Here is a 16,914-nt window from a genome sequence, read left to right on the forward strand (position 1 = left end):
ACGCTAGCTCTTCTCTTGTGTATATGCAAATAAACCTATTATTCACTTCTAATGGCTTCCTCTTCTCTTCCAGGGAAGACTTGGTTGCTTAGACACCCCTCCTCCTTCATTTCTTTCCTGTTTTAATTCTTGCCTAATTGAAAACTTGATTCAGAGCCACACTGAAGACTAGAAGAAAAACTGCGGTGCACTACATCTATGCCAATGATCATTGTCACTTCTAGGTGTTGGGACAAAGGTTACATTGGGACAACAACATTTGGAGTAGGAGGAGGTACCTAATTGGTCTCCTTCACCAGACTTAGACAGACTCAGGATAGTGAAATCCTGGAATTGACTCTTATTAGCTGGAACTGAGGGAATGATGCAGTGAAATGACATTACAAACAGTCTCCAAAGAATTATGTTTTCTCATGTTTCCAAATATCAAGTTGCTTTTCCTGCCCTGTCCCAGACATGCATTGCAAACTTTTTTTCTTAACAGGAAGAAAAAAAAACCCCACCTTATATATATATCCTGTCTGTAAAGCGGCCTCCTTCAGTTAACTGAAAAATTCTTGCCAAGCAAGACTCGTGAGGAAAATCTATGCTTCCAAAGGAAGACTGTCCTTCCCTTAGGACCTAAGCAAGACGATGTGCCAGCGTTGAAATACTAAGGTGAGGTAAGGCTCGGTGAGTCCAGACTTGCCCACAGCAGCAGGATAAGGGCTTCGGACAAGCTGTGTGGTTTCTCTCAGGTTGGGTATTTCAGTCTAAGTGCTCGTTTGTCCTTGAGCACTCATACTAGAGTAAAAATAACATTTAAGTGGCTTGGAAGTAAATTTGAAATTCTTCAAAGAACAGTGCTTCCCACATGCAGCAGAAGAAGAATGTATATGAGAAGAAAATCTAAGCCATCTGCACCCTGATTGCAATTCACTGTTAGTACAAAGGTGGTAAGATGCTTCTCAGAATGGAGGCTGACAGGCAAAGGTAAACTTCACTGGGGCCAGCGCTAATGTGGCCAGGGACAACAGGAGGAGTTGCTCAGTTCTGTTCACTCAACAGAGTTTACTTGAGCTGTGCAGAAGGATCCTGCCGTGCTTATCTACAAGACAGTCACGTTGTAAGGAAATCGGGTATCTAGTATTTCATATTAACTAAAATTGGGAAGTGACTCTTTTCTGGAGCCCAAAGCCATGAGCTAATGGAATATTCCAGCTGAAGTACAGAATGCTAGCTTTCAAGACTCCCTGTGTCTGGCTTTGGTAGTACCTCCACCAAGGCTGGAGAAAGGCAATAAAATGCTAAGATATCTGGGCGCCAATCCAGATCCTTAAGCGTGAGAGACGTTCTTGGGAACGTCTAGGGAAGCTGGCATGGAAGACATTTGGAGGGAAGGAGATTGGGAAGACTGCAATAGAAGGAATGAAATGCTAGGTGCCTTCAAACTGCTTTCCAGATCCACAGAACTAGTATTGAACATGCGATGGATTGGCCTTTAAAACACTAGATCATAAAGATTCTTGAAAATCCCTAAGTAAGGGAATTCCCTGGCAGTCCAGTGGTTAGGACTCTGCTCTTTCACTGCTGAGGGCCCGGGTTCGATCCCTGGTCGGGGAACTAAGATCCTGAAAACTGTGCAGTGCAGCCAAAAAAAAAAAAAAAAAAAATCCCCAAGTAAAATCCCAAGTTTAAAATGGAAGTCAATAAAAATGCAGGATTGGTTTGGGAGAAATTCCCTTTGCTGGAATGCATAAATTCCATGAAATAACAATCATATAATGACCTGAGCACCAGCACACTTAAACATGTACCTAGAACAGGTGAGTGTGTGTTTGTTGGCAATTGGCATAGGCTTTCAAAGGGTAACATCTCCCTGTTGGACTGTTCCTAGGCACTATGGCTAGCGACACTATTTGGGGCCACCCCCTAACACTTTTTTAACTTATTTTTTCTTCATGTCTCAGAGTCAGTATTTTCTAACATTTCTAGTCTCTCCAAGACCCCACCTTAAATTGCTAAAGCTAATGTCTGTTCTTTTCTCTTCCTCGTGAGAGAGACCTGTGAGTCGGATGGAAGTGACATTGAAGTAGCAAAAGAAGTGGATTCTGTACTGATTTCTTCAGTGGAGTAGCGTCATGAACCTTGGGCAAATCACTCAGACTCTTTGGAACTGTGAAATGGAGGTCCCTCTTAAGTCTAAAATCTCATTCTTTCCATCTCATGGCCTGTCTACATCCTGTTCCAATGAGTTCTCATACCTGAGCCATCCCTATAGTGCCCACCAGAACCAGTCTGTGAGCCAAGGTCTTTGGCAAGTGTACAACTGCTCGGAGCCCCAAGCTCCTCATTTGTGAAATGGGGGGAAGAATACCTGTCTCAGCACATTGTTAGAGTGTTAAACGTGGGCACACGTGTGTGTGTGTGTGTGGCTTAGAACAGAGCCTGATGTATGGAAAACACTGAAGTGCTTGCTGTCATTAGCATATCCTCTCTATTCTGCTCTCAGTGCTTGTTGAAAGCAACGTGCACACCACAAAGAAGGCTTTTTTCAATGGGGTCTGCCAAGGAATATAGAAACAGAGAAAGAACTTACTGTTTATTAGCAAACCTTACTCTGAAGCCACAGGAAAGAGTAAATTATCCCCATTATAGTGGACCTGACTGGAGCTGAGTTTGGGGACTTAGACACCACCTCCAACTTGGGGAGCCAACTGTCTAAAGGCTCTGTCTGAGAGCTTCAAAAAAAAGCCAGCCTTGGCTGACAGGGCCCACAGATCCTTGCTTACTACAGCAAGTCTTCAGGGGATGGGGGAGAACTAGCAGATTTCATTAAACTGCAGTCTTAATATGGTGGTACTGGAGATGACCCAGACCTCAGGAGCTGGGACAGCAAACTCCTCTCTGGCCTTCAGAGTTAAAATTCCCCGATCTGGCACTGGGCCAGCCCTAGAGAATCAGAAAAGTGGCAAGCCATGGAAATGTTCTGTGTTTGTGCCTGAGAGAAGTTTTGACCGGAGTTTTCCATGCAGGACTGTTTCACATGTGTATGTGTGTTAAATATTCTGTAACATCTGATTCAAGAAGAAGCTAAACCGTAAAAAAGCCAACAGAAGTCTGACTAGGCCAAGAGGAAAAAGGGTCAAGAGTTCAGTCCCGGCCCGCTAAACCCTCAGGACAGATCTGGAATAGAGATTTAAGAGCACATGTGCGGCCTTGGAGAGGGCAGACAGAGGAATATGAGAGAGGAGGGGTTTGAATTGCTGGTGGAAAAGAGGCAGTGGAATTATACTTGTGGGCGGGGAAAGCTTTTCAAATAAAACACACCTGCCAGAAGAGAAGCTAGAACAAGGGTAGGGAAGAGTGGTCCTGAAGGAGGTAGGGGTGCTTAGCTGTATCATCCGGTCCAGTGCCCTCGTTTTTGAGATGGAGAGCCCAAGGCCAGTTAGTGGCTTGGCCTGGCCTCTGAGGCTGGTGCTCTCCTCACATCTTGCTGTTTCTAGATGTGGTTCTTTGGTTGGAGGGGGCGCTTACCTTCTTTCCTTGACCTTCCCACCCTCAACCAGTGTGACTCCAGTGGGGGCTCTGATGACAATATGCAGCTGTAGCAAGGGATTGAAGATGGCCTGTAAGGAGGAAGCGCAAGGAGGGAAGAGCCTTGTGCAAAGGGAAACCAGAGTCCGCTGAGCTTGGACCACCCTCACCCCCAGAAAATCAGCACCAGGACCCTTAAACTCAGACTAACGTGACTTGTCCCTGCACCTCTCTGCAACTCTGGAGGCTCCTAGGTTGCTGAATGCCGTCTTGATGTTTCAGCGCCCAGAAATGTCAACAAATCTCTTGGGTGAATTTCAGAGGGGAGCAATAAACATGTTGGGAGACTGGAAGAAAAGATCAAAGGGACCGGAGTGTGGGAACTGAGGTCGTTAGGTTTTAGGTACACCAGTGCTCAACAACGGGAGAAGACTTTTCCAGCTGTAAGCACCCGAGGACCAGAAGAGGAAGGAACAAATCTTAAATGGAATCTGCCCAGCTGCAGGCCAAAGAAGACTGGTTCAAATTGCTGTGTTCCTCTTGGCTGCTGGGTCCTGGTAAGATGTTTTTCCTAAACTAGCTCTGAGAAGCAGCTTACCGTTCAGATCCCTTCATCTTTATCTGAGTAAACTTCCCTGCTCAAAGGAAATTCCAGCACTTTGTTCCTCAAGCACCTGCCTGGGTTGGAATTCCATGGGCAGGTGCTACCTAGTTTAGCCTTATTGGGGAAGGCTGGGCAGCCCCAGTAGGTGGAAGAGCTGGCAGAGACTCTGCCTCATTCCGATCTGGCTGACCATGGGGGCAAGAGTTGACACAAAGGCAAATTTGTCCTCTTCAGGCCAGTGTCCAAATCCTACAACTTCCCCAGCTTGTCTTTCTGCCGAGAGACCAGAGAAGATGTCCTAGGCTTGGGCTCCTACTGAGTCGGGGTGCTCTGTGTCTCCCTCGTGAGGTCAGTTGAGTCCAGTCAGCAGCTACATCTGACCTGCTGACCTCCTCTCTCTTCTCCCCTAATTTGGGATCCAGTCGGCAACCTCGCTTCCCCCTAAGACAGGAGAGTACACTGGAGGTATCCCAGAGGGGTGGGGGTTAGAAGCCCCTGCCCGCTAAACATCCACGCTATTTTTACCTCTTCATCTCTCAGGTCAATATGTATGAAGAATTCGGGGAAAAGACAGTTCTTGGATTCCACTCAGAAGGGAGGGAAGAGGATGGTTGGCTGAGTTGATCCTGATGTTGGTACCCTGGACAACAGGAGCCAGGGGGAACCAGGAAGAGGAATGGGGGCGTGAAAAGACAGAGGACCACTGGTTAGCATGCCTCTGGGGTCTCCTTTGGAAAACAGTCGAACTTAGGAAATAGATGAAACCGTTGGAGCAGCAGGCTTAAGAGGCAAAGCTCTGACTTCATTCAAGAGGATTGGCTCATGTGTGTCCGAGATCAGTTAGACCTTCTAGTTATTTATTTATTTTATTTATGGCTGTGTTGGGTCTTCGTTGCTGCACGCGGGCTTTCTCTAGTCGCGGTGAGTGGGGGCTACTCTTCATTGTGGTGCGCAGGCTTCTCATTGTGGTGGCTTCTCTTGTTGCGGAGCACGGGCTCTAGGCACGCAGGCTTCAGTAGTTGCAGCATGCAGGCTCAGTAGTTGTGGCGCACGGGCTTAGTTCCTTCGCGGCATGTGGGATCTTCCCGGACCAGGGTTCGAACCCGTGTTCCCTGCATTGGTAGGCGGATTCTTAACCACTGCGCCACCAGGGAAATCCATAGATTTTCTCTTTTTAATGGCCATTGGCTCTTGTGATTGCTGATGCAGGGAAAGATCAAGGACTCTACCATTTCAGCCCTGGGTGCCTTTGGGGCCAGGGACAAGGCCTTGGCAGTCAGGAAGATCTCTGGCCAGGCCCTTGCCAGTAACACTTGACCTTATGACCGATGACGGCCTCTTCAGGAGGCCTCTTCAATTCCTGGACGGTGCTCAAGTCCGAGTGTTCCCACCTTCAAAATCTAGAGTAGCCGGTAGCCTCTTTAAGGTGTTCTCTAGGCCCGGAGGGCAGGACCACTATACCCTGCAGCCTGTGGAGTGCCTAACCCTAGAGGTTGCTATTCACACTGTGGTCCACATGACGGGCCCCTCCCAGCGCGATGGGAGGCACCACCTGCTCAGCTGCACACTGTGGTCCTGCCAGCGCCATCCAGTGGAGCTCCCAGTCCAGAAAAGGAGGCATGTGAGTCCCGGGGTCTCCTCCTTCATGCTCTCCTTGCCGCCACACCAAGTGCACTATGGGCTCCCTCCCTAGAGCGTTCCCCTCCCCAGTCTCCCTTCCTTCCCCCTCTTATGAGCAGCATTTAGCTCAAGGACCAGGTCACTGCAGAGGGGGGGTGGAGGGAAAGCTTGAGCCCAGCACACATCTGTGACACCTGCTGAGCTGACGGTCACAGGGATTTTCTTCTCAGTCCTCAGTGTGACTTCAAGGCCTAGGAGAGTTTCAGCTGCCCAGTTTTCCACGCTGCTTCTGACATTCAGTCCTCCCCACTTGGACACGCTGTGGGTCCTGCTCTGTGAGGGGCAGTGAGATCAGAGGGTGAGATTTGAGAAGCAGCTTCTGCACCATCCCTGCCTTCTGGTAATCAGACCCTCCTTTGCCCCTTTCCGCCCACTTCTGGGCATTTCTCTCCTGCTGCTGCTTCCCGTCAGTCCCAGCAGAGAGGGAACTAACAAGCTTATTCTAACTCTCAACTGTCTCCTGAGCTCTGTGTCCCTTGCTGGTGCCAAGAAACCTCCTTCCCCCATGCTCTGAGTCAGAGCCCAGCCACCTTAGAATAGCAGAACAGTGAGTCAGGGAGAGATGAGGGCCATGGTAGGGGGGACTGTGAGGGTCCAGGGTAGCCTGGGGTTGTAGGCTATACAAAGTAGAGATGAGGCTTACCTTGCAATGTTACTGTCTGGGTTAGTGGGGGAAAATATATATATATATATATACACACACATATAAATACATATGTACATATATATGGGTGTGTGTGTGTGTGTGTATATATATATATATATCATCTAGCACAACATCCATCATGAAGTAGGCACTGGGTAAAGAGAGCTGCTATTATTGTCATCATAATCTTGTCTTCTTCCAGGTCCAGTGACCTGCTGACCTTTGGCTTCATGTCCATGATGCCGGTATTAAGTGAAATGTCAAGGAAAAATGGAAGTAGGAAGTCCTGGTGACTTCTCCAACTGTGTCCTCTCCTCTTCCTAATCTATTCCCTCTCAGCATTTATGAGAAAGTGACATGGAAATAAAGCTCAGTGTTTTGAAATGCCGGGTTCTTTCTTTGTCCTAAATACTTCCAAATAGAGCCAGCCACAGAAGCCGCTCCACAGAGCTAGAATTTGAAAACCAGAAGCCAGTGAGGGGAAAGAAGTGGCCACAGGCAGAGGGAGCCTAGACCCTCACAGCCACCGCGACTCCTCCCCGCTGTCCGCCCCATGCTTCCAGTGACTTACTGGGATTGTCCAGCAGAGCTTTGATCTGTCTGGTAGGAGTATGGCCTTCACTTAGGAAAAGACAATAATGAGAAATCCAAACTTAGCAAACCAAAATGAGGACAAAGGGATTCACGTTACATACAAATGGATTCTTGGCAAAAGACTTCGGATGATGCTGCTGTGTGAAAAGAGGCACCCCTGGGTGTAGGGATGTAGGGTAAGCTCTGAGCGAGTCCCTTAAAAAGAAACCACTCCCCCAGGAGACCCAGAGTGATGTGTTAGCCCTGAGCTTTGCCCAGATGGTTGATCCTCCCAAAATGTAGGAAGTTTCCCCAGGGAAGAAATTTCACAGTTTCCACTATCCATAAGGATTTTAATCTCTCTCTAGAAAGTCACCAGAAATCCGAGGGAAAATTCCCAGCTGATCCCTTGAATCCTCCCTTCTCTCCCCAGTTCCTTGGTACTCCTAGTGCTGGGGAGGGTTTAAGGAGCCAATTCCCTCCCAGCATTTCCTCCCCAGTTACAAAACACGAAAATGATCATTGTAGGGTCAAAGATCTTTGCATCCCAAGAACAAAAGAAAGTTTTTGGAACAGTAGTTTTTCTTCAGAATTTTCATCCACAAGGGATAGATAAAGAACAACCTTACTTTATGAGACCAGGATGTTTAAATGAAGACAGTATCCTAGAAACTTAGCAAAGTGATGTGAGACATGAAATAAAAAGATGTGTCTATCTCTGTCCTTCAGTAGGCACGGTGCATCTCAGTACTGGTGTCCTGAGGCTTTGCAAATCAGGATGGCGAGTGTTTTGGCTATTATTTCCATGTGGGGAAAATGGATGAAAAGAACAATTCCGATTCCCTGCAGCCCCAGTCTTGTTGCCTGCCAGCAGTGGAGACTGTTCACAGTCGGGCGCTACTCAAAGTAAGTATGCACATATTCTATTGATATGTCCCAGCAATCCTCTCCTGTACATACGTTCTAGACATTCTCACCCAGGTTCTGAAGGGGACACATACCAGATTCCACTGTGGGTTTGCAAGTAATGCCAGGGAAGTGGGCAATAAAGTGGGAGTGGAGGTCCAAAATGTGGTAGTAGCCCACCCCCGAGGACCTACAGCAGACGGCACAATGGACCAGATGTACTGCTCATGGCAACATACATGCATCCCAAAACCACAGAGCTGAGTGAAGAAAGTACAGAATAAGGACTGCAACATAATACAACCACATGTGTAAATTAAAAATGCACGCACACAAGAGGAACACACACTTATCATAAACACATAAAACAAAAGATACACATTATGTAAACTGGAACAGTTACCTATGTGGGAAGGAACATGAGAATGGGGAACAGAGGTGAATATATAAATAAACCAGGACCACACTAAGACTTGTACACGAATGTTCATATCAGAATGATTCCTAATACCCAGAAATTGGAAACAACCCAAATGTCCATGAACTGATGGATACATGAAAGTGGTATATCCATACAATGGGGTAATATTTGGCCATAAACAGCAATAAAGTGCTAATTAATGCTACAACGTGGACGACCTTTGAAAACATTATGCTAAGTGAAAGAAGCCTGCGCAAAAGACCACATATTGTGTGACTCTATTTTTATGAAATGTCCGGAATTAGCAAATCTAAAGAAACAGAAAGTAGATTAAGGTTGCCTAGCGCTAGGGGGCAGGGGGGGTTGAGGGAAAATGGGGAGTGACTGCTAATGGGTGTAAGGTTTCTTCCTGGGGTGATGAAAATGTTTTAAACTTAGATTGTAGTGATGGGTGTACAGCTCAGTATATATATCAAAAACCATTGTTTTACACATTAAATGGGCAAGTTTTATGGTATGTGAATTATATCTCAATAGAGACTTTTACAAAGAAAAACAGGAGGGGGAGGGTATGCTTAAGTGGTTGCCTGTGGGTCCTTCCTCTTTGTGCTTCTGGTTTCATAGGGAACTGGGTGAGGTTCACCTACCTTAACCCTGCCCATGGGCCATTGCCCTCAGATGTGCGCATTTGCCTCTGGCCCTTCTGGCTCAAAAACCCAGCACTGGCCAAAGGCTCCCTGGAGCTGAGTCAAAGCTGACTCCAGGACAGGACTGACCAGCTACATGCAGACCATGTCCTCCACTGCCCAAAGAGGCTCACTGCCAGCCTGGGGTGGAGGGTTTCCTCACAATGGAAGTTGGAAGGGACATTCAGGGCCTTTGGTGTTCTATTAACTAAAAGTAAGTTTATCATCAGTCAGCAGTGTAACTCTAAGAGGACATATCTTTCCTTCCTGGCTTTGTCATACTTAACTTCTCTGAGCCTCAGTTTCTCTCTCTGAGAAATGGGCATATAATTACCTAGAGCAGTTTGGGATAGTAAACTGAACCTGCCTTCCAAAAATTTGACCTGTTCCTCCAAAGAGACAACCACATATACTAATACAGTCTTGAATTTGGCAAAATTGGTAGAAGGCTCCAGATCATGGGAAGTAAAGCATAATCTTAATTGAGAGTCTGTTATGTGCCAGACAGTGGTGGGTGCTGGGAAACAAAGATGGGTGGAATGGTTTTAGGAGTCAGGTATCTTGGGTACAAATGACAGAAACCCAACTTAAACTGACAGCAGCAGAAAAGGGGAATGCAGTGGCTCAGAAATGAGCTGAGTGGTGGAGACTCCTCCCCTCCTCTGCATCATTTTCTGTGGATGGTCCGAGAAAAATTCCTATCCCTCCTAGCTTACTGACCTAGGTGGGAGATGAGAGAATCTTTCAGCAGATTCCTAGTCTCCCTTCCTTTGGAAACAGAGTGGGTATGTCCAGTGCTGTAACTACAGTCGAATGGAAATGCAGAGAAGCCAATATCCTATCAGGAAAAATCTCAACACTTTTAAGCCTGAACGGAGTCTCTGCCCATTAGGAGACTAGTAGTGGCAAGTGACAGAAAATGGGGCTTAAACTGCATGGAACAATGATGGTGACTTATGGGCTCTCCCGTAACTGAGAAGTTCTGGGATAGAGTGGCCTGAAGGTTTATCAGGGCTCTGTCCCCTTCCCTGCAGTTTTCTCGGCTCTGCCCTCCACGTGTGTCTGCTCTGTCTCAGGCTGGCTGCCTCCATGGCGGTGAGGTAGCCCTCATCATCAGTCAGAGCAACACACTGCCTTGTTCCCATCTGGGGATAAGGCAAGAGCAGCTTCCTGCAGTCGCTGAAGGAAAGTCTGTAAAGGGTGGCTCTGCCTGGACCACCACGGCCTGGGCAACGCCCATGTCAACTCCTGAGACCGTAATGGGCTGATGTGCTTCTATGAGTCAGAATCCACCTGGAAAATCACAGCTCACTTCCCAGTGGGAGAGCGTGGAAGGACATGGAGAACACGAACACAGTGCTTCCCACAGGGTCACAGATCTCACTTACAGGAGAGGATATGGGGGCCAAAGCTTGCCCAAGGCTCCACATCTGGTTTGTGGCAAATCTAAGACCAGATGTCAGTGGTTTTGCCTACAGTTGGCTGCTTTTGAATTAATAATAGAATAGAAGACCTTGCTGGGAAGCAAACACCCCATCACTAAGGAGATTCAAGCCGAGGCTTGATGGCATCCTAGCTACAAAAGGAATTACCACACTGATTTCCAAGGGAGGACAGAGGCCTCTGTTACTGGTGCTCCTTGGGAACAGCATGGGGATGAGACAACTAATCTCAGGAAGGGATAGTGGAGATGGGGCTCTGCAGCAGGGCTGGGCTCATCCTGTCCGCTTTCCTGGATTTGTAACTTCCTGAGAGAGCCTGACTCCCCTCTGCTTTCCCCTCCTCCCTGCCCTTTTCCCAGGTTGAGATGGACAAGCTGGGGCTGGTAATTGTGTTAGTTCAGCTTCTTCCCTGGCCCTGCCAGCCCAGTAATCTGATTTCCAAGGGACGAGGGATGGCAGGGCCCAGGCTCAGGAAGAAATCTCCTCCCTTGTGTCCATCGGGCCTGTTAATTTGATAGAACTACTTGCTGAGCTTCCACAGAACCCTCATTAGGAACAAATTTCATCTGGTTCCCACAGCCCTGGCCCTGAAGAGCTCTCCAGCTCTCAGCCCAGAAGAAACTTCAGCTTCCAATTAATTTCTGCATAAGGAAATTGTCTTTATTATAATAATAGCAACCAGAGATTGAGCACCTACTGCATGTCAGACACAGTACCGGGTGCTTTGTGTCTGATGACTCAGTGTGTGTGCTGGTAGACTTGTGAATTCACAGGTGCTCCAAGCTGGGCTCTTGGCTAATGATCCCCTTTGTCACATGATTCTCCCTCCATTTGAATGGATTTGCTCTTGGGCCTGGGGCCTTTGGCCAAATCTGAGGATTGCGTGATCCTCAGTGTTTCCAGGGCAAGATGGCTGCCTGAGTACAGCAGGATCTGACCCAAGTCTCCTCTCCTGCCCAAGGGTTCCTGGTGTCTAACAGGTGTCAGGAGCCACTCAGGACACCCGTTGGAGCTCACCTTCACCATCCCGCCCCATCACCATAACAACCATCACCTGTGGCTTCAAACCCTGTTCTAAAGCTCATCCTGCCAAGCATCATGGAAGGTATGTAGCTCAGTGGAAAGAAAGACGCTGGGCCCTGGAGAGAAGCAGCTTTGCCACCTATCAGCTACGTGACCTTGGACAAGTTATCTAAACTCTGAGCTGGGGCTTCCTCATCTGGGAATGGTGAGAGTGTAATCTACCTTAGAGGACATTTGTGAGAATTAAATGAAGTAAAGGATATGCAACCTAGTCTCCAATTTCACTGTGTGGGATGGGAATTATTAATCACCCCTGGCTCAAGTATTTTCCAAGGGCCTGAACCACCTCTATGCCTGGCCATCTGGCCCTACACTTTGACTTCCTCCCCAGGAATCCCAGGATAATCACAGGGTTGTGGGGCTGTGGAGGGATTGCCAGATTGCTCATCACTTGGAAACTGCAGTCACCTGCTTGTTCTTTGAGGGTCCCTGTCCCCACAGAGCTCACGTTTTTATGACACAGATGACAGATAAGTAAATGAATATATAAAGTATCATGTTGTGACATGCTCTGTCCCAGTGGACATCAGGGAGGCTACAGGGACCCCAGCTAGGGTGCTGGTGTCAGTGCCACACTAGGGAAGTGAAAAATGACTTTCCGTGCACCACTCCACCCAGACAATAGGCACCCGCTTCCCCAGGCCATCAGCCTGCTACCTAAGTCAGTCTTGGTGCCCACAGGTACAGCCTCTACCCCAAAGAAGCCTCTTCTCTCAGGCTGTTTCCGGGGTCAGACCTGGGCTCAGCCCCCTGCTTCTGCTGCCCAACATTGTCGTGAGTGCAAATTCTGGGCAGCTCAGGGAGATACCGACTCCCCCTCTCAAAGAGCGTCACGACTGGCTCCCCTGACTCTTTTGAATCTATTCAGATGTCACCTCTCCCAGGAAGTCTTCCCTGACCACCTGTTGTAAATTAGCCAGCCTCACACATGACCCCCACCCCACTTTCCCCCATCCTAACGGCCCATCTCCTTAGCCGAAACTAACAAGTGAGTCCAACAAGGTCACATGATACAAAGTCAATATACAAAAATCAATTGTATTTTAGGATTCATTTTGACTTAACATTTGTATAAAGTGTGAGGTAAGGGTTGAAGTTAGTTGTTTTCATATGGATATCAGGTTGTTCCAACACCATTTGTTGAAAACATTATTGTTTCTCCATAAAATAACCTTGGCACTTTTGTAAAAAATCTCACTGACTATATATGTATTGGCTTATTTCTGGCTCTATAATGTTCCTTTGATCTATATGTCTATCTTTATAGAAATACCACATTGTCTTGATTATGTAGCTTTGCAATAAGTCTTGAAATCAGACAAGTCTTCCAGCTTTGTTATTTTTGTTGTTTTTTGGCCACATTGCACAGCTTATGGGATCTTAGCTCCCTGACCAGGAATTGAACCTAGGCCCTCGGCAGTGAAAGCGTGGAGTCCTAACCACTGGACTGCCAGGGAATTCCCTGTTCTTCTTTTATAAAATTGTTTCAAATATTCTAGGTACTTTCTATTTCCACATACATTTTACTTTTTATTTAATTTTTAAAGTTTTGTATTGAAGTATAGTTGATTTACAATGCTGTGTTAGCTTCTGGTGTACAGTAAAGTGATTCGGTTCTATATATCTATATCTATATCTATATATTCTTTTTCATTATGATTTATTACAGGGTATTGAATATAGTTCCCTGTGCTATACAAGTAGGACCTTGTTGTTTATTTTATATATAGCAGTTTGTAAATTTCCACATATATTTTGGAGTCAGCTTGTCAATTTTTATGGGGAAAAAAAAGAAAAAAGCCAACTAGCAGCTTATTGGGATTGCTTTGAACAACTTGCAATTGAAAAATAGCTTAATTTGAGGAGAATTGATATCTTAACAATATTGTGGCTTTCGATCCATAAACATGGTGTATCTGTCCATTTAATGTTCATTTACTTGGTCTTATTAAAATTTTCAATGGAATATTTTATAGTTTCCTGTAGAGAGTTCCTCACATATTATGTTAAATCTATCCCTGAGAAATCAAGTTTTTGTGTTATTGTAAATTGTATTTTTATATTTTCATTTCTAACTATTTATTGCTAATATACAGAGATACATTTGATTTTTGTATATTGACTTTGTATCATGTGATCTTGCCAAACCTATTTATTAGTTTTGGTAGCTTTTTGTAGGTACCTTAGGACTTCCAAAGTAGACAGTCATGTTGTCTTTGAATAAGGATGGTTTCCTTTTCAATCTGTATAGCTTTTATTTGTTTTACTTTCCTTATTGCACTGTCTAGGACCTCCTCTACAGTGTTGAAAAGAAGTGGTGAGGTGGTCATTTTTGTTCTTTACCCAATCTTTGGGGGAAAACATTCAGTCTTTCACCATTAAGTATTATATTGGCTGGAGATTATTCATAGATGTCCTTTAACAAGTTAAGAAAGTTCCTGTCTATTTATTGTTTACTGAATGGCTTTTGAATTTTGTCAAAAAATTTTATAACTCAAGTGAGATGATCATATAGTTGTTTGTTTTTTTTTTTCAGTGTCGCTAGTATGGTGAATTACATTGATTAATTTTCAAGTGGTAAAAAAACCTTTCATTCCTGGGATAAAACTGATTTGGTCATGCCTCATTTCCCTTTCTATCCTATTGCCAGATTTGATTTGTTAAAATTTTGTTAAGGGTCTATGTTCATTAGGGATTCATTTTTTTTTTTTGCGATCTTATAATCAAACCTTTTTTTCTGATTTGGGTATCAGGGTAGTGCTGGCCTCAAAATATGAGTTGGGAAGTGTTCCTTTTTTTTTCTTTTTTTCATTTTCTGTGTAGAATTGATTCAATTTCTTCCTTAAATGTTAGGTCTGATTTACTATTAAAGCCATCTGGACCTGGAATTTTCTTTATAGGAAGATTTTTAAAAAAATCAATTTACTGATGTATTGTTTATGGCTGCTTTCACACTAGAAAGGCAGAGCTCAGTAAATGCAACGGAGAACATATGGTCCACCAAAGCCAAAAGCACTATCTTTCCTTCCACAAAAGAAGTTTGCCAACCCTGCTCCACAGCAGTGCCCTGTCCATATGATGGCTGCTTGACTTAATTCAGCTTCCTTGAAGAGGCTGACTCTGAGATGGAAACTGAGCCAAGTGGTTGACAGGGTCTTGGCGCCCCTGCCAGGTTTCAGGCCTGAGCCTCTGAGGTGGGAGAGCCGAGTTCAGGACATTGGACCACCAGAGACCTCCCAACCCCACGTAATATCAAACAACGAAAGCTCTCCCAGACATCTCCGTCTCAACGCTAAGACCCAGATCCACTCAACGACCAGCAAGCTACAGTGCTAGATACCTTATGCCAAACAAGTAGCAAGACAGGAACACAACCCCACCATTAGCAGAAAGGCTGCCTAAAATCATAATAAGGCCACAGACACCCCAAAACACACCACCAGATGTGGACCTGCCCACCAGAAAGACAAGATACAGCCTCATCCACCAGAACACAGGCACCAATCCCCTCCACCAGGAAGCCTACACAACCCACTGAACCAACCTTACCCACTGGGGGCAGACACCAGAAACAATGGGAACTATGAACCTGCAACCTGAGAAAAGGAGACCCAAAACACTGTAAATTAAGCAAAATGAGAAGAAAGAGAAGTACATAGTGGATGAAGGAGCAAGGTAAAAACCCACCAGACCTAACAAATGAAGAGGAAATAGGCAGTCTACCTGAAAGAGAATTCAGAGTAATGATAGTAAAGATGATCCAAAATCTTGGAAATACAATGGAGAAAATACAAGAAATGTTTAACAAGGACCTAGAAGAACTAAAGAGCAAACAAACAATGATGAACAACACAATAAATGAAATTAAAAATTCTCTAGAAGAAATCAGTAGCAGAATAACTGAGCCAGAAGAACAGATAAGTGACCTGGAAGATAAAATAGTGGAAATAACTACTGCAGAGCAGAATAAAGAAAAAAGAATGAAAAGAATTGAGGACAGTCTCAGAGACCTCCAGGACAACATTAAATGCACCAACATTCAAACTATAGGGGTCCCAGAAGAAGAAGAGAAAAAAAAGGGATGGAGAAAATATTTGAAGAGATTATAGTTGAAAATTTCCCTAATATGGGAAAAAAAATAGTCAAGGTCAGGAAACGCAGACAGTCCCATACAGGATAAATCCAAGGAGAAACATGCCAAGACACATATTAATCAAACTATCAAAAAGTAAATACAAAGAAAAAATATTAAAAACAGCAAGGGAAAAGCAACAAATAATGTACAAGGGAATCCCCATAAGGTTAACAGCTGATCTTTCAGCAGAAACTCTGCAAGCCAGAAGGGAGTGGCAAGACATATTTAAAGTGATGAAAGGGGAAAACCTACAACCAAGATTACTGTACCCAGCAAGGATCTCACTCAGATTCGACAGAGAAATTAAAACCTTCACAGACAAGCAAAAGCTAAGGGAATTCAGCACCACAAACCAGCTTTACAACAAATGCTAAAGGAACTTCTCTAGGCAAGAAACACAAGAGAAGGAAAAGACCTACAATAACAAACCCAAAACAATTAAGAAAATGGTAATAGGAACATACATATCGGTAACTACCTTAAAAGTAAGAGGATTAAATGCTCCAACCCGAAGACATAGACTGGCTGAATGGATATAAAAACAAGACCCATCTATATGCTGTCTACAAGAGACCCACTTCAGACCTAGGGACACATACAGACTGAAAGTGAGGGGATGGAATAAGATATTCCATGCAAATGGAAATCAAAAGAAAGTTGGAGTAGCAATTCTCCTATCAGACAAAATAGACTTTAAAAAAAAGACTAATACAAGAGACAAGGAAGACACTATATAATGATCAAAGGATCAATCCAAGAAGAAGATATAACAATTGTAAATATTTATGCACCCAACACATAAGGGTGCATAAATACATAAGGCAAATGCTAACAGCCATAAAAGGAGAAATCGACAGTAACACAATAATAGTAGGGGACTTTAACACCCCACTTTCACCAATGGACAGATCATCCAAAATGAAAATAAATAAGGAAACACAAGCTTTAAATGATACATTAAACAAGATGGACTTAATTGATATTTATATGACATTCCATCCAAAAAAAACAGAATACACTTTCTTCTCAAGTGCTCATGGAACATTCTCCAGGATAGATCATATCTTGGGTCACAAATCAAGCCTTAGTAAATTTTAAAAATTTGAAATCATATCAAGTATGTTTTCCTACCACAGTGCTATGAGACTAGATGTCAATTACAGGAAAAAGTCTGTAAAAAGTACAAACACATGGAGGCTAAACAATACACTACTAAATAACG

This window comes from Pseudorca crassidens, chromosome 1, assembly GCF_039906515.1.
Source record: "Pseudorca crassidens isolate mPseCra1 chromosome 1, mPseCra1.hap1, whole genome shotgun sequence".
In the NCBI taxonomy this organism is placed as follows: Eukaryota; Metazoa; Chordata; class Mammalia; order Artiodactyla; family Delphinidae; genus Pseudorca; species Pseudorca crassidens.